This window comes from Ixodes scapularis, unplaced genomic scaffold (assembly GCF_016920785.2).
Source record: "Ixodes scapularis isolate PalLabHiFi unplaced genomic scaffold, ASM1692078v2 PGA_scaffold30__3_contigs__length_599333, whole genome shotgun sequence".
In the NCBI taxonomy this organism is placed as follows: Eukaryota; Metazoa; Arthropoda; class Arachnida; order Ixodida; family Ixodidae; genus Ixodes; species Ixodes scapularis.
Window position 1 is genome coordinate 166612 of NW_024609858.1, and position 18098 is coordinate 184709.

General features: G+C 45.2%; 1 long non-coding RNA gene across 1 annotated transcript; it reads left to right on the forward strand.

The window, feature by feature from the left end:
• Positions 1-8455: 8455 nt before the first annotated feature.
• On the forward strand, positions 8456-16677 carry LOC115311342. The gene is made up of 3 exons (XR_005717067.1): positions 8456-8515; positions 13647-13801; positions 16641-16677. It is a non-coding gene; the product is annotated as an uncharacterized LOC115311342 (long non-coding RNA).
• The last annotated feature ends 1421 nt before the right edge of the window (positions 16678-18098 follow it).

An 18098-nucleotide genomic window follows, 5' to 3' on the forward strand; every position in this document is an offset into this window, starting at 1 on the left:
GTGCACACTGTATCCATTTCCTAGTACTTCGCTCTGTATGTTCTGGTTCGCAGAACACCCGTCCTCGCCTCAAACAACAATGAGCTTCCCCTACAATTGTCATAAATGCTTTCTTTGGCAATAACTGTTTTGTTTAATCTATAGCTTTCCAGAGCCGTCTTTGTCTGCATTTCTTCTAGCCCTAAAACTTTCCTCTCAATTTCCTAGTGCGCTGTCTCCACTGTGTGTCTACACTCCTCATGCATAAATAACTGAAAACCTTTCGTGCCCATTGCTCCCCATCCATTCGCCTCAAACGATCCTCAAATTCTATCTTGCTCACCGCTTCCCTGCTCTCAAATGACACACACCCCATGTCTCCTTGTACTCCCTGGTTTGGCGTTTTGCAATGTGCCCCCAAAGCCAGCCTACCTACCCCGCACTGTTTTATTTCTAGTCTTGCATGCACTTCGAATTTCATGCATAGCACTGCGTTTCCAAAAGTCAAGCCAGGCACCATGACCCCTTTCCAAATCTCTCTCACCACCTCATACCTGTTGTAATTCCAAAGTGCCCTATTTTTCATTACAGCTGCATTTCTGTTGCCCTTACCTATTATATACTTTTCATGCTCACCGAGATATTCTGCACCATCACATATCCATACTCTTAGGTACTTGTATTTACTAGCTCTCTCAACTGTAATATTCTGTATCTTCAGCCTCTCAACTTCATCATCGTTAAAAATCATGACTGCTGATTTTTCACTACTGAATTCTAAACCTAATTCCTCTCCTTCCCTACAACAGATGCTCAATAATTCCTGCAACTCTGTCCTGTTGTTAGCCATTAGTACGATATCATGCACATACATCAATCACGGTCAGGATTGCTGAATTTTTTGGCTTAGCTTACTGTACGAAAGGTCGAATTCAAGCCCACTCTTCTCTAGTCTATCCTCCAATCCTCTCAGATACAACATAAACAGCAAAGGCGATAACGGGCACCCGTGCCTAAGGCCTCGTGTTATCTCTATTTTCACTGTCGCCTTTGCTTCCCATGTTATAATCCCCTTATTATCTTTGTAAATGTTTTGAATAGTGCTGTTAGTCCTTCATCTAGGTTTAAGCTCTCCACTATGTCCCACAGGTGCCTTTGGTTCACATTGTCATAGGCACCCTTGATATCCAGAAATGCCAGCAAGAGCTGTCTTTTTTTTTGGGGGGGGGCTATTTCTATACAATATCTTAGAGAAAATAAATTGTCCTCCAACCTTCTTTGTTTGCTTTCTTTGAAAAATTTTCCCCTCACTCGCCCTGCTCGCGTTGCGGAGGCTGAGACGGCGTTAGCTGTCGGCATACTAGTTTCTGTTTTCTTTTTTTTTTTACGCGTTTTTCGTAGAAAATGTGAATGATTATATGCGGCTTTATTTAGGCATGGTCTGTAGCTGCAGGCGAAACTTCAACCAAGATTCCAAGCATGGCTTCCAGGTCAGACAGCGCATGAATCACAGCTGGTATATGAAAAAGAAGAAATGTCACCGCACTTGCAGGGGCATCGCAATATGTTTACATCTCAAACAATCAACGCTGCTGATGATTTGAAGAAATTAAGAGTTTTTTTTTTCATCTTGATTTCTAAACAAAAAACTATCAGCAAAAAAGCTGTACTCTGCTCGAGTAACATGTTAAATATATTCTGGGCCATGGAGCGAGAATCACAAGTGAGACCGCCCAAAAGCCTTTGACTTAGATGCCATTTGTATGCCCGAAAAGTGGGGTGTGATGTTCTCCTAACTTATGAACATGCAAAGAACAGAATTTCAGTGTCTGAAACACTTACACCGCCGCTTCCACAACCCCTTGCCCAATCGCCTTATATCGTGTGGAGGGGGCGGGGAGGTTCATCGACAGAATTTCCTCCACCAAGAGCTTTCGATACTTATGACCTAGTTATACATGTAAACGTGACAAACACGTTTAGAAAAAGGTACGAAAATCCCCTCGGTATAAGTCTCTCCCAGCGTCTTGTACAGTGGGTAAACGAAGCCCCGCTTCCCAAAGTGGTTACAGCACACAACGACCGATGTTGGCGGTGTCTTTCCCATCCTTAGTGTGACTGTCCATGCGTTCTTTATTCTCGACGTTTTCGGGTGGTAAAGTACAATACCGGCTTCTTTTTGGGAATCGCATTGCAGCACTGAACAGGAGGTCAGCATGATCACAAACCTACGATCGTGAGGAAACGGGCGCAGGGAAGCGAGCCGGATGCCAGAACGTGAAGCGGAGTCCTCCTCCAGACGCCACGGTACACCTCACCCAATCGCAACGTGGCGACTGCAGCGACGCTTGTGTTCGCACCCGGGGCTAATAGTACGCCATGAAAGCAATACCCCTGATATCAATGATAATTTGCTGGATCTCGCGTCTCCGCTTGGTCGCGCGCTGCAGCGCAAGTGCAGCCACCAGACGGCCGCGTTGGGACACGGAAAATCAGTCAACCTTTTAGAGCGTTGCGGAGGCCGGGCGGCAGCGAGCTAAAGACATGCTGTCTGCTCGTTCGTTGTCATTCGCCGAAGAAGTTTGTTAAAACCCCGAATGGTTAGAATCGCCTTTGAGAACACAAAGAAATTTTTACGAAAGAGCAGCACCGCAAGAAAAAGGAGCAACTCGTCGAACGCAAGCCTCGCCGGTCTCGCGGCGTGATCAAAGCTTCCTTGCGTTTCTGCGTTCGCACGCGTTTCTGCGTTCGCACGCTTGAATACCGATCAAGAATCAACGCCGTGTGAGTTTTGTTTCGTGAGTGCAACGTGCATGAAGATGTATGTGCCTCTGGAGCAGCATTTTACTTTACTCCTAGGACTATATTTGTAACTTGCGGCACCTGCGGTCCAGAGGCGCGTGATCCATTGACCGCAAAGGAGGGGTGGGGGGCTATGGCGACGGCGACACATCGCACACAACCATATCGACGGGCCGAGTTTGAAAAACTTTCGATCTCGCCGCTTCATACTTTGCCTTTCGAAAATCTGCCTTCCTCCACAGCATTGCCCTATTTGTGCAGTCATGCGATCTGTTCGAGTAGATTTGGAACATGGCCATGGTTCATCGTGCATTAGAGCAACAACCGATTTAGTTTCTATTGATAGCAACTCGCTGGAACGGATGAGTGATCGATAAGTCGTCTATGTGCGACGTACCTTCAAAGCTTTGCCGCGGCATCGATTCTTGATAAATATGCAAGCGTGCGAAGGCACAGAGACACATACGTTAGGCGTGCCAAGGAAACTTTGATCAGGCCGCAAGACCGGCGAGATTTGCGTTCGACGAGTTGTGCCTTTTTCTACGGTGCTGCGCTTTCGCAAAAACTTTCCTGTGTTTTCAAAGGCGATTCTCATCGTTTACACAGGATTTCAGTGTTGCAGAATGGGTACCCCCATTCCATTCCAATTCCATTCCGGGGAATTAGAGTTTTCGATAATTCAATTCCTTTCAATTCCTAGGAATGGAGACTGAGCCCATTCCCACTCCTGGAATGGCTAAATCGTTCCATTCCATTCCTTTAATTCCTAAACGTAAAAATTGGCACTTGACAGCTACATTTTGTTGCCGGCATAAGCAGCATAAAGCTGACATTATCAAATGCAAAGACAATTGCAAAAAAAAATGCTCAATTTCTCAAAAAAGCACTGATTTTTACTAAGCGGACCGCTGGTGGCAGAAAGTGTTTATTTACAATATACTGCAAACATCGAAAAAGTCCCTTGATATGTCAGTGCTTGTTTAAGACATCGGTCTCGCGACCACGTGGCTCGCAACAAACAGCAAAACTTAAATCCACTCATTTTCTTTTCTTTTTTTAACTTTTTGCATTTGACTTTTAAGACATACGCGGCCGGCGTGTTTGTTTGATAAGACCATAAAAAATATCTAGTTCATGCGTGGCGCAGGAATAAGCTATATTACTGTATTCTTCAAATATAGCAACACAGCTAGTACACTGCTGGAAGCGACTCCATGCACAGCGGCAGAACACATCCTCTGACAAAATGCAACCTCTGCGGCGCAGCACGAGGGACCATATAGACCATGTGACGAAACCTGTTTTAAAACACATAAGTTCACGCTTGCTTTACGAATCTCGATATTTCTTATCATATTTAATTCAATTTTTGGCTGGTTCGCCTGCCCTTTTCCACCCTTCGCATTCTCATTCTCGCGTTTCCTCTTCAGATGGCGAATAAAGTTCGATGATATACGCCGACTGCACCGTGTTGCACAACTTTCAGCGTGCAGCTTGTTTATTTTCTTCGCGACTAATGTAGAAAAATGTCTTCTACGATGCCATGGCTCGATCTGTATTTATCTTGTCTTCTCGTCCGAATTGTGATGTTCCCCTTCGCGCTGATCGAGTGGCGGGTTCAGGCAGCAGGCCCCAGGCAGCACAAGATATTGTGCCGACATTGGTCTCAGCATGGTTAAGGTGGCCCCATATGGGCCCAGCTTGACCAGTCTAGAGCCAGCATTCATGATGGCGGAACTAAACTGGCTACATGACGGCAACATTGGCCGTTTCTGCCAGCGTCCAACCAATATTGCGGCATCCCGGCTACATGACGGCAACATTGGCCGTTTCTGCCAGCTTACAAAAGATATTGCTGCATCCCGGCTACATGACGGCAACATTGGCCGTTTCTGCCAGCTTCCAAAAGATATTGCTGCATCCTGGCTACATGACGGCAACATTGGCCGTTTCTGCCAGCTTCCAAAAGATATTGCTGCATCCCGGCTACATGACGGCCACATGACGGCAACATTTGCCGTTTCTGCCAGCTTCCAAAATATATTGCTGAAAATATATGAAGTTCTATATCGGACTCTGTTTTGCAACCACCGAGTGACGGCACTGCACCAGCCAAGTCGCGGCAACATCGCCGGGATTCTTCCATATGTACTAGGAATATTTAGACACATAGGCATTTTTGCCTATAAAACCTTAACCATCAGACTTTAAAATCTGAATTGATTGATGTTTCTTTCACCTTCGAGCGCTGCTCTTAGGCATCCGTTTCTGGCTTGAGCGGTGTTGCCATCGGCTTAACAGTAAAGCGCCACAAAAAAAGCGTTACGCCGACATGTTACGCGACGCGTCACGAAAAAGTGTTACGCGACGCCGGTGCGTCACGAAAAAGCGTTACGTGGAAACGTTACGCGACGCCGAAGCGTCACGAAAAAGCGTTACGCCTACGCGTTACGCGACGCCGAGGCGTCACGAAAAAGCGTTACGCGACGCCGAGGCGTCACGAAAAAGCGTTACGCTGACGCCGAGGCGTCGTGGAACGCATCGTCATAACGTTTTTTTGGGACGCCTCGGCCTCGGCGTCGCGTAACGCTTTTTCGTAACACCTTGGCGTCGCGTAAGGCGTCCGCATAACGCTTTTTCGTGACGCGTCGGCGTGATGATTTTCGTGACGCTCGCGTAACACTTTTTCGTGACGCGTCGGCGTAACGCTTGTTTGTGACACCTCGGCGTCGTGTAACGCGTCAGCATAACGCTTTTTCGTGATGCGTCGGCGTAGCGCTTTTTCGTGACACGTCAGCGTCGCGTAACTAACACTTTTTCGTCACGCCTTTGCGTCGCGTAACGAAAAAGCGATACGGCGACGGCGACCGTAACGGTAGCCATAACGCGTCGGCGTGACGCGTCGCCGTCGGCGTAACCGCGCGGTGTATTATGGGAAACGTGCCATAATGCACCGCGGTGCCGCGCGTGTTGCATTATGGGACGTCTCCCACAATGCACCAAGCGAGAGGGAGGAGGAGGAGAAGGGGAGGAGGGAGGAGGAGGAGGGACAAGGATGGAAAAGAGGCAGGAGGAAGAGGGCTCCCCCCTGACAGCTCCCCCTGCCTCCCCTCTACCTAAGTCACTGGTGTATGAAAATCTCAATATAACCCGCTGTTACTGAGCCCCGCAACTCGACCAAAGCTTCAGACAAAAAAAAAAAATAGAAATACAAATCATTTTTAAGCAAAACATAAAAACTCAAAACAAATGTCCAATAATTAATTAAGATATTGCATATCCTCACATAAAAAAAATCAAGTTAAATTAAGATGTCGAACACCCTGTTCCTTTTTTTCTTTTTTGCACATAAGTTGACATAGATTTCAGTCAGCAAGCAAAGGTTATCATGGAACGTATAACAGGGGTAGAAGTTGGGACATTACAATACAATAATACAATACAATACAAACTTTATTCTCACCACAGATACATGTGGTGAATGGGAGGCCGGAGAAAAAGCTGCAGGAATGCAGCTTGACGAGCTCCGGACCCCCCACTCAGCAGCTATGACGGAACACAAAAACAAATAAAATGCGTTCAGAAATAAACAATGCAAATATAGTGCGCACATAAGGAATACATTCTTAAGTATTAAAATACAAATTGAGTATACTGCTGTTTGACATACTCACTACATCTATATTTTGATCACAATATTCATTCAACAAAAAAGGTAAAGCATAACGCATTGTTTGTTTTCCATAATTTGTCCTGCATTTCGGAATTTTCCAAGGTTGGTGATGTCTAGACGGGTAATGATTCTCTGTTTCTTTTAATTCAGATAGTTGAAGAATTGTACTGGAACGGCCGTAAGTAGCATTTCTGTAAGCTATTGTTAAACGGTAGTTATAAATTTGCTGTATGTTAAGGATCCTATATAATTGAAACAATGATTCGGTGTGATGAATGTAAGAAACATCTGCTGTTATTCGTATCACCTTTTTTTGTAATAAATGTATCATATTTAAATTTGAATCAGACGTATTTCCCCAGACGAGATTGCAATAACACAAATGGGAATAAAATAATGAGTTATATAAAACCCTTTTTACGCTTTTCGGTAGAACATGTCTATGTTTGTTCATAATTCCTACAGATTTACCCAGTTTAGAGCAGAGCTTTCTTATATGGTTAGTCCAGAGCATATTATCACAAAAAATAACTCCAAGTGTTTTAACACTATTTACAAATTCAATGTGCAAGGATCCAAAGTTGAGAGGATTGTATAATCTATCGCTCGAACCACGTGGGCGAAATATTATTGCTTTTGTTTTTGAGACATTAATAGTTAAACAATTTACTTCAGCCCATGTTTTTAATTTTATAAGAAACGCATTTGCTTTATTTACAAGACCCTCCTCGGATGAATCTGAAAAAAATACACTGGTGTCGTCTGCATAGATAATATATTTGCAACTTGAATCGAGTTTCACTATGTCATTTATATATAACAAAAAAAGAAGTGGCCCGAGGATACTTCCCTGGGGAACCCCTGATAATATATTTAAAGGTGTTGATCTCTGATTTTTAATTTGCACAAATTGGGAGCGATGCTGTAAATAGGACTTAATTAGTGTGAGTGGAAGATCGCGAATGCCATAAGAAAATAATTTATCTAGCAGGATTAAATGATTTATGCAATCAAATGCTTTGCTGAAATCTAAAAACAACCCAAGCGTCAAAATTTTGTCTTCGAAATTTCTAAGTATATGTTCTTTTTGAACTAATAAGGCTGTTTCTGTTGATCTATGTTTTCGGAATCCAAATTGACAGTCAGTAATGAGCGAGTGCTTATCACAGAAATTAATAATGCGGGAGTGAATAATCTTTTCTAACCCTTTTGAGAATACTGGAAGAATGGATATAGGACGGTAATTTCCCAACTCATTTTTGTTTCCTGATTTGAATAAAGCTACAACTTTCGCGATTTGCATTTTTTTTTTTTAGGAAAGATACCGGAAGATTGGTATGTCTGCTCGCCCAAAAAATTGACTTCAAACTGCGTAGAGAACAAGATCGAAATCATGCGGTTTAGAGAAGCTCGTTTTAGCGAACGCCGTTTTACCGACCCCAGTTCATCGAATGCCTTTATAAAGAAACCAAGTTTAGAGAAAATGGCGGTGAGCCTCCTTTTAGCGAATTCGGTCGCCGCGAAGCGGCGTGTGCGGATAAGTCTGGTGAGTTAACATTTTTGTAATGAGCCGCCGCAGACTGCCGCCGCGAAGCGGCGGGAGCGCAGCGGGGGGCTTGGGTTAACACACGCACCATTGATACACGCGCGAAGTAGAAAACCCTTTTTTCAATAGCGTCCCCTTTGCGATAAACGGCATTTCTCTAAACTGAGTCTCTTCTTTCTCTAAACCGTGCTTCGATAAAACGAGCCTGTTCTCTAAAACGTGCTTCGATGAATTGGCATTCGATCAACTGTAGTAAACCCGAACAAGATAACTCGATCCAGTATGGCTGGCCACGGTAGCGACACCGGCCACCGAAATATAAACCACAGTAGAGTTGGGCCGAAACCGAAACTATATGGCGCAGTCGTATACTTGTCCGATCCAAAGCCACAGCCAATCCAAAGTTTGATCCAAAGCCGCAAGCAGCTTCTGAGGTCTGGATTCTTTTCCGTCCCGTCCGTGCAGACAAAGGCCTGTTTGAACCTTCAACGTGCGTGGGTCAAATGATTGTTTGGGTAAGTTTTTCTCGATTTCATATTCATAATGCATGCCCGAAGAGTATCATGTACATGTCATGGATGATCTTCCGAGCACCGTAGCTTACGTTGCCACCGTAATTCGGATGATATTTAACTTTTTTCGACGCTTGAGCGGTCTCCGCGATTTCCTGTCGCGTCGCAGTTCTGAGGAATGCTGGCTGCCTTCGGGAAACGATCGCTATCGCTTGTGGAGGCTGTTCGTTCAAGCCTTGCGTAAATGCTAGCCGCTATCTTGAGAATCCCGTTAATGTTCTGCGATACCGGAGCCAGTGGGGTGAAGCTCTCGGCTACTTCCGTCCCGCCGCGTATACTTATGACGTTTGTCCGGTCCGGCGAACTGCTTCCGATTGCCGCGCTCCCAGCGGCTGTTGGCACTTGTTATTTCATTTTAAATAAATATGATTCATATATTTAATGAAGCGAAATAAAGTGGAAGTTGTTTTGAAGGTGTGAATGGGTTTAAAGCTTGTTATCGTAAATTTCTCTTTCACTCTTTCAACGTGTCTGGGCGCGCTTTCTCTCTTCCCGAACCCGCGTCTCGCGCCTCGAGATGCGCTGGCCGCTGGCGCCGGGAAGTCGGTGGACCGTTAGAACGCGCGAGGGACGCGAGTCGGAGCTGTTTCGCTTTTGGGAGTGCGTCGCGGCGCGAGATTCGTCCCGCGTTCGTGCGTTCGTGCGCGCGCGGCTATCTTTTCTTTTTCGTGGGAACTTGTTGTTGGTGTAATGTGGTCAAGCATGGATTTTCGTCATCAGCACACCACCTGATGTGCCAAGTGGGGAAACAATGACTGCCGAAAGCCGGTTTCAACGGTTTCGAGTTCGAATGGACGTGCGGTACGCTCTTTTGGTCTTCTCTTGCTTAAGTTTCTGATTAGATGTTTGCAACAAAACCTAACTGTCGCAGTGGTAGTGAGTATTGTTTGATTTTGGCAATAGCTACAATGGTTTCCAATCACAAAAGCAAAGATTGCTCTTCACTCGCCGCGAGAAATATGTCATTGTCAAATTACTGGAGACTTCTGTGTAGACTTTTTCATATCAAGATCGAGCACATATGCTCACTTTAAAAGATGGCAAACTTTTTGCTGTGAGCTGTTTATTTGGCACTGTTATCAGCGATTCACGCGTCTGTTCGCGAGGAGTGAAAATATGAGCCTAAATATTGTTCGATTAACTGAGGATGAGCGATAGAACGATCCGCTCTGGTTTCCCGTTTCGTTTAGCAGTGACTCACTCCTAAATTTAAGTGATAATATTAAAAACGAATGGGCAGGTTCTCGATGAAGACTCAATACCAAAGAGCTGAGCTGTTTTTCTTGGTACTCATTGCTTAGTTTCCTTTAGTTGCAATTAAGACACCGTCGTCGGTCTTTACTTATATGCTTACTTATATAATCAAATTTGCAAGGACACATATCATCACCTTCGTCGCACGTAACCTTAACGTTTTATCTTATATTGTTGTTCATTTCTTTGTTTCTCGTGTGCAAAACAGTGAGAAATTTCGTCTGTATTTTCTACTGTCTGTTGAATAAAAATGAACGCAAAAGGACAAGCATTGCATATTTTTTGTGTATGTGTCACTTTCGTTGCTTTGCTAGGTTTCTGCTGCTTTGCTGCTGGTCTCGCTTTTCAGTGCTGGCTTGTGTGCGTTTCAACGCACATTAACCAGCATTGAAATGCGAAAACCAGCCGCAAAGCAGCAGAAGCCTAGCAAAGCAACGCGCATCCCGGGCAAAAAAAAAAAAAAAAAAAAAAAAAGCTACAATATATATACTTTTAACTCTAGGTGGCGCAAGCTACCGCCCATCCATCCAAACACAATGGCGCTGCCGTGCAGTTTCGGTTTTGGTTTCGCTGTGCCGCCATGTTGATTTTAGTACAGCCACCAGATACCAGGGGATTCAAATGGCGCTGCGGCCTCCCAGGGTTTTCCAATTTGCGTTCCATGGGCGGTATAGGAAGTTGCACTCCTCTGCCGGAGCGCTGCAGAGACGCTGATCAGATTGTTTCGAAAGTTCGCGTTGCTATCGGCGAGCCCTTCGGACACGCTGTAAGTGCCAGGCGCGCTAAACTGAGCTGTGCTGTCAAACGCTTGGATACGGATCTTAGAACGAACGCCTTGAATGTGTTCGGGACGGCGACACGCGTGAAGAATTGGATGGTTTTTACTTTGACGTGTCGTCTCGTCCTTTCTCACGCTTGCGACAGCGTATCTCGGTCAGCGCGCGCTGGCTTTTTGAGCTGCGTCCAGCGGGATGGCGCGGTTAGGGTGCTGGCGTTTAGCGGGTTTCAGCGGGTTGTTAGAACACGCTCCAAGCTGGGCGTCGTCGTAGCGCTCGCGTACGGCGTGTGCCCCGCGCCGGCCTGCTCTGCGTGTCGTCGGTGTTCAGGCGCGCGGGCCTAGAGTTGCTTTAAAGTGTTGACAGGACCCTGTTAAGCTCGTCACTTCCGTTGTTTTCTCCCTTACGGGCCCTGCATATATGTCTAGCCTTGCGAGCCACCCAGAGTACTACTACTGTAGCTAATGAAGATTATTATTGTTTGCCTTAATGGCGTTTTAGTTTACCCCGGTCATATTCGTGACTTCTAGAACCCGGGGGTGCACACGTACGTTACATGGCTGAGGAAAGAGGTCATATGTAAGCAGTGATAGAGTGCAGGCGAGCTGGTAATTAATCGACATCTTGTAAACCCTGAGTTGTTCGTTTGTTTTTTGGCGTTCCCCATATCAGGGTTTACAAGATATAGGTTATACGATTTGATTAAAATGCTCAAGAAAGTTGCAGTGTAAAAATCGCACACCTGGCAGGTGCTCTCGCTTGTATAGTGGACAGCTCGCAATGAAAACTTGCACGGCTGTCCCTTTTTGCACTCCGAAAACGGAAGCTTTGCCATGGTCAGCACATTAACATTCTATGGTGCTTAGCTGGTGGGGGCAGTAATGTAGGAAGGGAAGGGGGGTGGCAAGCAAACAATTTTCAAAATGCAATTGCTTGCCCCCCCCCCCGCACACACTCACAGATGTCCAAAACTTCCGCTGCTGCCGCACCCAAAACAGCCATGACATCTATCGTCTACTTACAAACGTGCACATCATTCTATTAAAAAAGAAAAAATCTACAGTAACAAATGGCCGGGGACCAGTGGCGTACCAACTTGTTTTGAAGTGAGGGAACAAACGACACCCCCCCCCGAGTCGGGGGGGCGGTGCCCTTGGTATTGCCCTGCCCAGTGGGGGCTGTTTAAGGGGGGGGGGGGGGGGGGCTGCAAAACACATTCCTTGCCCCCCCGGCTGGTACACCCATGCCTGGGACGTTTCAAGCATTCCCTCATCTAGTAGTGTTGAAAATGTTCAGAAGACGTGTATAGTCTTGTGCTGAGGTCATGGGGGCAGTGGCATAGGAGAGGGGGGTTCTTTTTTTTTAATAATATTGTTTACTGGAAATGACTGATTTTCCTGCAGCCCCCCCCCCCCTCCCCTTTTCCTATGCCACTGCCCCCATCACCTAAGCACAAGACAATACACGTCAGAAATTGCACGCTGCTCTAGATTTTTTTTTTTTCTTTCGTCAATAAAAATATTTAACCATAAAAAAAAAAGTTATCGCGAGAACTTTTTTTCTTTTCTTTCCTTTTTTATTGGGGGGGGGGGGGGGGTGGGGTGATGTGTTTGGGATTCTCCAAGTTTTGGAGTGGGTACAAGATACCCACCCCTTTCCCCTAACCCCTCCCTCCCCCCCGCAACAAACACATACACATACATTGATCGCCTGTGTCCGATCCCTGTGGCGTGAGTACCGTTTAATCTGAAGTGCACCACCCAATGCTAATTAATTTTGTTTTAATAGAAGCATAAACATTTGCTTGAAATTATTATAATTCTGAAACCAGAACCACCAATATTTTTATAAACTCGTCGAGGCTCAAAGTCAGTGTCATTCACAACACAAAGTTGAGAACTTCTAAACCACTCTGTTCATAGCGCGACAAAATCGCACCACACGCGAAGTGCAGATAAATAAAATCCAACACACTCAACGGCTTCGTGCCAACGCCTTCGTACCCTAATCTCCTAGTACCCCCGTACAGCGTCCGCGCCTCTGCACGCAATCTGCACTCGCACTAGAGTCTACTCACACACTTTGAGTGCGGATAAGAATCCAACACAATCCGCACTCGGAGTGCGGATAAGAATCCAAAATTATTCACACTCGGAGCGCGGATTAGAATCCACCACTATCCACACTCGGTGTGCAAATAGGGACAGCCACAAGCCAACTCCCACACCTGCCAGGCGCTCTCGCTTGTACAGTGGAGACACATTCAAATCAAGGAGATCCAGCTTTGAATGTGAAGGCTTCCTACTTCAACTTTTAAATACTTGAGGTTCTGTTAAAGTTGAAGGGAGGAGTCTCTTAAAGCATTCTTGGAACCATGTCCAAAACCCAGTGCTGGGTACAATTTTAGTCTAAAAGGCTGGTCCACACTGTTGCTACCCGCTAGGACTGAGTCTGACAAAGCCAGTCTTCAAGCCTCTTGTGACAGCTTATGATCGTGCTGCGCAGCAGCAGTGTTATTCGTAAGCAACTTAAAACCCCGTTTTTTTTCAACTTGGTCATAGTCGGTTGCAACAGTGTGAACCAGCTTTAACACCTTAGGTGAATGTAATCAACAGTGGCTTCAGGATAAACTTGCGCATTGTACTACCCCAAAGTATTTTGACCACATCTCCGGTGTTGATTCTTGATTTCTATCCCAGCACTACAGAACACGTCAAAAGGCTTGTTGATTGCTGTGCATGTGCCTATCAAGCGAGCTGTGCTATTTCTAGGTGGTGTTTAATTTGTTTTGAAGTTCCCGGGATCTTTTAAGGCACCGGTAGGTATCTAAGCCCACATGCACACTGTTCTTAATACAATTACTTCATGCAGAAGTTAATTTTTCTTATTTGGTTGAGTTTAATGGTGGTGTCGTCATGGTCTTTGCACTGTCGACGACAAGAGAAGCGTCATGTTGCACTTGTTCTTTTGTTGATCCGTGAAGCAAGTTCTGGTTTCTTTTTTGTTCCAGAATGTCAGTCTGAGTCTTATTCATGATGTTGCAGGAAGTCTGTATGATGACGAAAAAACTGCAGGTGACTAAAAGCTGCCGATGAGCTGCCAGTCCGGATGGCAGCTGTCAACACCGCAAGGGCCTGCAGGCGCATCAGCCCTCCCCCCGTTCCTCTGCTGCCATTGGAGACAGGATGCTTTGTAAAAGGTGAAACAGGGCCCTTGCACTGCTTCCACAGCGCCCTGCTGGATTTATCTCACATCTTGATTTTCAAAACAAACAACATTACAAACTGTAAAATACCGAACAAACGCCCACTCTAAATTGGAGATAATCATAGAGAGCTGGGGGTTGAGCACTTGGTAGGTACGATAGTTGGTAAGTGTTCATGGTCCCTTGCTTGGTCTGTGCACGGAATTACGAACAGCTGCATTTGCGGAGCTAGTTAATTATGCAAACACAAAAAAAAACAAAGCGTGTCCTTTTTTTTTTTTTTTCTTTTTTTTTACAAAGAAGCATTCTGAAAAGTGTTTGATTAGCATTGGCTGTTACTAAAGCCTTCAATTTACTCTTCTGGGTTAGAACAAAAGAGCAACCCATCTTTTCTTGTACACCACTTTCTGTGGCAATAAAAAGAAAGCTAGGGGGGGGGGGGGGGGGCAGGCAGGTGCAAATGGCTCTGTGTTAGCGCACCACGTTGTTCTGAACTTCTTTTGGTCTCGGTTTGAGCTTAGGTTTTGGCATGTCAACCACGCAGTTGCTAGAGTGCATCTTTTTTGTACGAGGATTGCAGTTGAGGGAGTTGAATTGGGATTGCCGAGCATTGCAGGCGCATTCACATCTCTTTACTTTCGGGTTACCCTGCACTGCCCGAAGGCATTATTGCGGGGGGGGGTGAGGGGAGGGGAGGTATGTAGTCAGTCGTGAAGGTAGAAATACGCCTGTGCGTATGTACCAAAAGAAAAAAAACAAGAAATGCAGGCACACAGGTAAACACATTCAAAAACAAAAGCGAGCCCAGAATAAGATAAAAGCCACATTGGTTGCTCACATTCTATAGTCGGTGACAGGTCAGTAAGGAAGTGGAAGCTGCTCCCACCTTTTTCCACTATAGCAGACTGAATCCTGGAGAGGAGGCGCCCTCCTTTCCAGCGTTTGCTTCGATAAAGGGGAAAGAGGTGGGAGGAGCTTTCACTTCATTCTTGACCTGTCACCGACTATAGGTACCTACCAACGTTCCATGTTTTGGGACGTAAGCCAACATTTTGACCAGTAGAATGAATTGGGCTGTTGTATATATTGGGTGTATCAAGGAGCGGCCAGGCTGTTTAAATCGACTGCGAAATTCGGTTTCTTAACCTATTGCACTACGACTTTGTGCAGTGTTGCTCAGGGATGGTGCATTTTGTTTTGTAAAATTTGCAAAGAGCGAACTTACCTGAGGAAAAAGTAAAGAAAGAAAAAGGCTTAGCTCCTATCGAAATGCGACGAAGCTAAAGGCTTCGTCGCATTTCGCAAACAATATGGCGCCGTTTCACTAGAGAGACAAAAGATGGCGCATGGGGTCACAACACCAACTGCGCCAACGTACGAGCATACGGCGCCGAAAGCTGGCGTCTTTAGCAGACGATCTTTTCGACTCAAAAGTGGCACGAGCTTTTCTGATATCAGTTTCCAATGCATTATTTTATTAACCTTGCTGATAAAACATATTGAATGGACACATAATCGATTAGAAAAGTGGTTTGTTGGGATATTTTGACTGTTTTTTTTTCGGAGTACCGATGTCATCTGCTTTGCAGTTCCTTGTTGTTACCGCGCCTGTTTTTGTTTCTGCGACTGTCGCCGCCTGCGGAATGCACTGTACTTTTCAGTTGAAAAGATTGTCTGCTAAAGACGCCAGCTTTCGGTGCCGTATGCTCGTTCGTTGGCGCAGTTGGCATTGTGGCCGCTTGTGCCATCTTTTGTCTCCCGTGCGAAATGGTGCCGTATTGTTTGAAAACCTTTGCCTTCGCCGCATTTCCATAGGAGCTAAGCCTTTTTCTTTCTTTACTTTTTCCTCAGGTAAGTTTGCTCTTTGCAAATTTTACAAAAAAGTGCACCATCTGTGGGCAACGCCGCACAAGTCATAGTGCAATAGGTTAAGAAACTGAATTTTCCGGTCAATTTAAAGAGCCTGGCCACTCCTTGATACACCCAGTAGTTACCAGATACGTGTGCAGGTCACTCATGCAGTTGTTAATGACCATTGGTACCCAACTCAACCTCGTGCAGGGTGTCTATGAACTAGAAAAATGGTAATGTTGAGGAAGTTGGCGATTGCAAAAGCCTGAAGATTTCCACCCTAATCACCATCGATCAAAGATATTCAGCCTTCCTTTGTCTGAATGTCAGCAAAAGACACGTGTGGTGTGACACATAAACCTTCCTACTCAGGAACTCAGCCAGCTTGCCAATGTAAATCTCTGCTTGGAAACTATATAGTCTTGGGAGAATCCAGAGATACAATTTCATCTCGAAATGTATGAAAAACACAAACTTCTGTACTCTAAGTGAAGTGCTGCTGCTTATGGCAGTACTGCTTATGGCAGATTTGCGAAATGGTTTCATAGTGCGACAGGTTGTCTCTAGAGCTACCCATTTGCTCCTGAATGGACTTTCCATGGGATTTTTTTACAGGTTGTGGACATCATGGCTATTGAGGTAGTTTCTGCTGCAGGGAAGAGAATATCCCTCAGCTTGACAGTCCACAGAAGCTTTAGCAGCCAGGATTTTGGATGTTGCGAGAGCAATGACATTTGCCTTTAGCTCATATTTTTTGCCAGAAGTTGTTCAACCAACCGCCAGGGTTGTCTCATCCGACAGCAGGGCATGCTGGCTACTGTGGCGTCATTTAATGCTGTCTTTACCTTTAATGAGTGGGTGGTATAGAATGCTAGAATGCAGAGGTGCATTCCAGACAGCATGCTGTATCATCTGCTGCTGGGATGTTCTGATTGGTTCTCATTGCAGTCATTACAATTTTCAGATTGTTTCTTTTCTTCAGTGGGAGCTCATGAAGGTGGCACTGCGCACAGAGGGACAGAGTGGCTGACAGTGAGCTGCCCAAGACAAACTGCTGGCTCTCGTGACCATCTCCAAAAGCCTCTGGATGGGCTAATTGACAGGCGTGCCTGGACATTTATAAACGGTAAACACAATCTAGACTACATTTGAATTACGCCTTGGTCTAACTGCTGTTGCCAGGATACCGTGTTTGGCTGCTAGAATTGAACTTGATATGCCAAGCCGCACATGTTGCCAAGTAGGGACACGCTGGGACGCTTATCCACAAACTGCGCTTCCCAGTCCATGAGCCACCAAAGACCCAGCCAAAGAGATCCCGAGTCAAGTCAAAGTTTTGTGTTAATCTTGCTAGTAGCAGCGTCGTAGTCGTTAATTAAAATGTCGGCGTTGCCCCGCTCATTGCAACAGACTGAGCAAAGCAGAGCGAAAGAATGGAGATAAAGACTACCGAAAGTGACGTCATTAGCAGGGTCCGACAACCCATGCTTGCCAATAGGCTGACTTGGGGATGCCAACGATGATGTCACAAAGCTTTGGACAGGTTACATGTGGAAGGAAGGCTCAGTGCATGCCCTGCTATAATTGCTGCACATATTCAAAATAAATGCAGTTTATGCTGACTTTTGCCCAAGTTTAGTGCGATTACTGAATTAACGAGCCAAAATGCTATGTAAGTCTGCTCCTAACTCAGATTTCTTACAAAGTGCTTCAAGCTCCCTTTAATGCTAGTTTGACTTATTTGCACAAGCCTGTGCCAGTGCACAAACTAGAGCCTATACATTGCTGTACTATTTTACATTTAATGCACTGCCAAAGGAAAAGGTTCAGATACAATTAAGCTCAAGCAGCTAAACCATTAATTTGAATGTGACATACAGTAGACTCTCATTATTTCAAACTCCAGGAAGCCACAAATTTTGCATGAATTATCAAAAGCTCAAATTATCAGAAGTTCATCTAAATATGTTGCAAAATAAATCATGATTTTCTATATGGATGGCTACACATACAAAACAGATATTTCATGATTTCCTCTGCACAGGCCCATTAATCATAAGCTGGTATGCCATTCATGAAACATTGGTAACATTTATGACGCAAGTTTATTCGACCCTCAAAAATGTTGTTTATCAGGGACTGTTTAGCACATGACACCTCAAAACAGAATTAAGTTTGTTCAGCCAGAAAAAAAGTTGTCTATTAGGGTCTGTTAAGCAGGGACCCATGAGTAATGGAAACGGGCATTGTGCTGCAGTTTCTATAGCAACTTGCGTGAACACTGCGATATAAAGCCATGCCGCCACATCACAGCATCCTTGCAAATTGATATGGAAACTGCCGCGTGGCGCCCGTTTTTGCTGCTCATACGTCCTCTGCTTCAGAGACGTATATAGAGATAGTTTAACCATTCATTTGGATGTATAGAAGGCAAATGAGG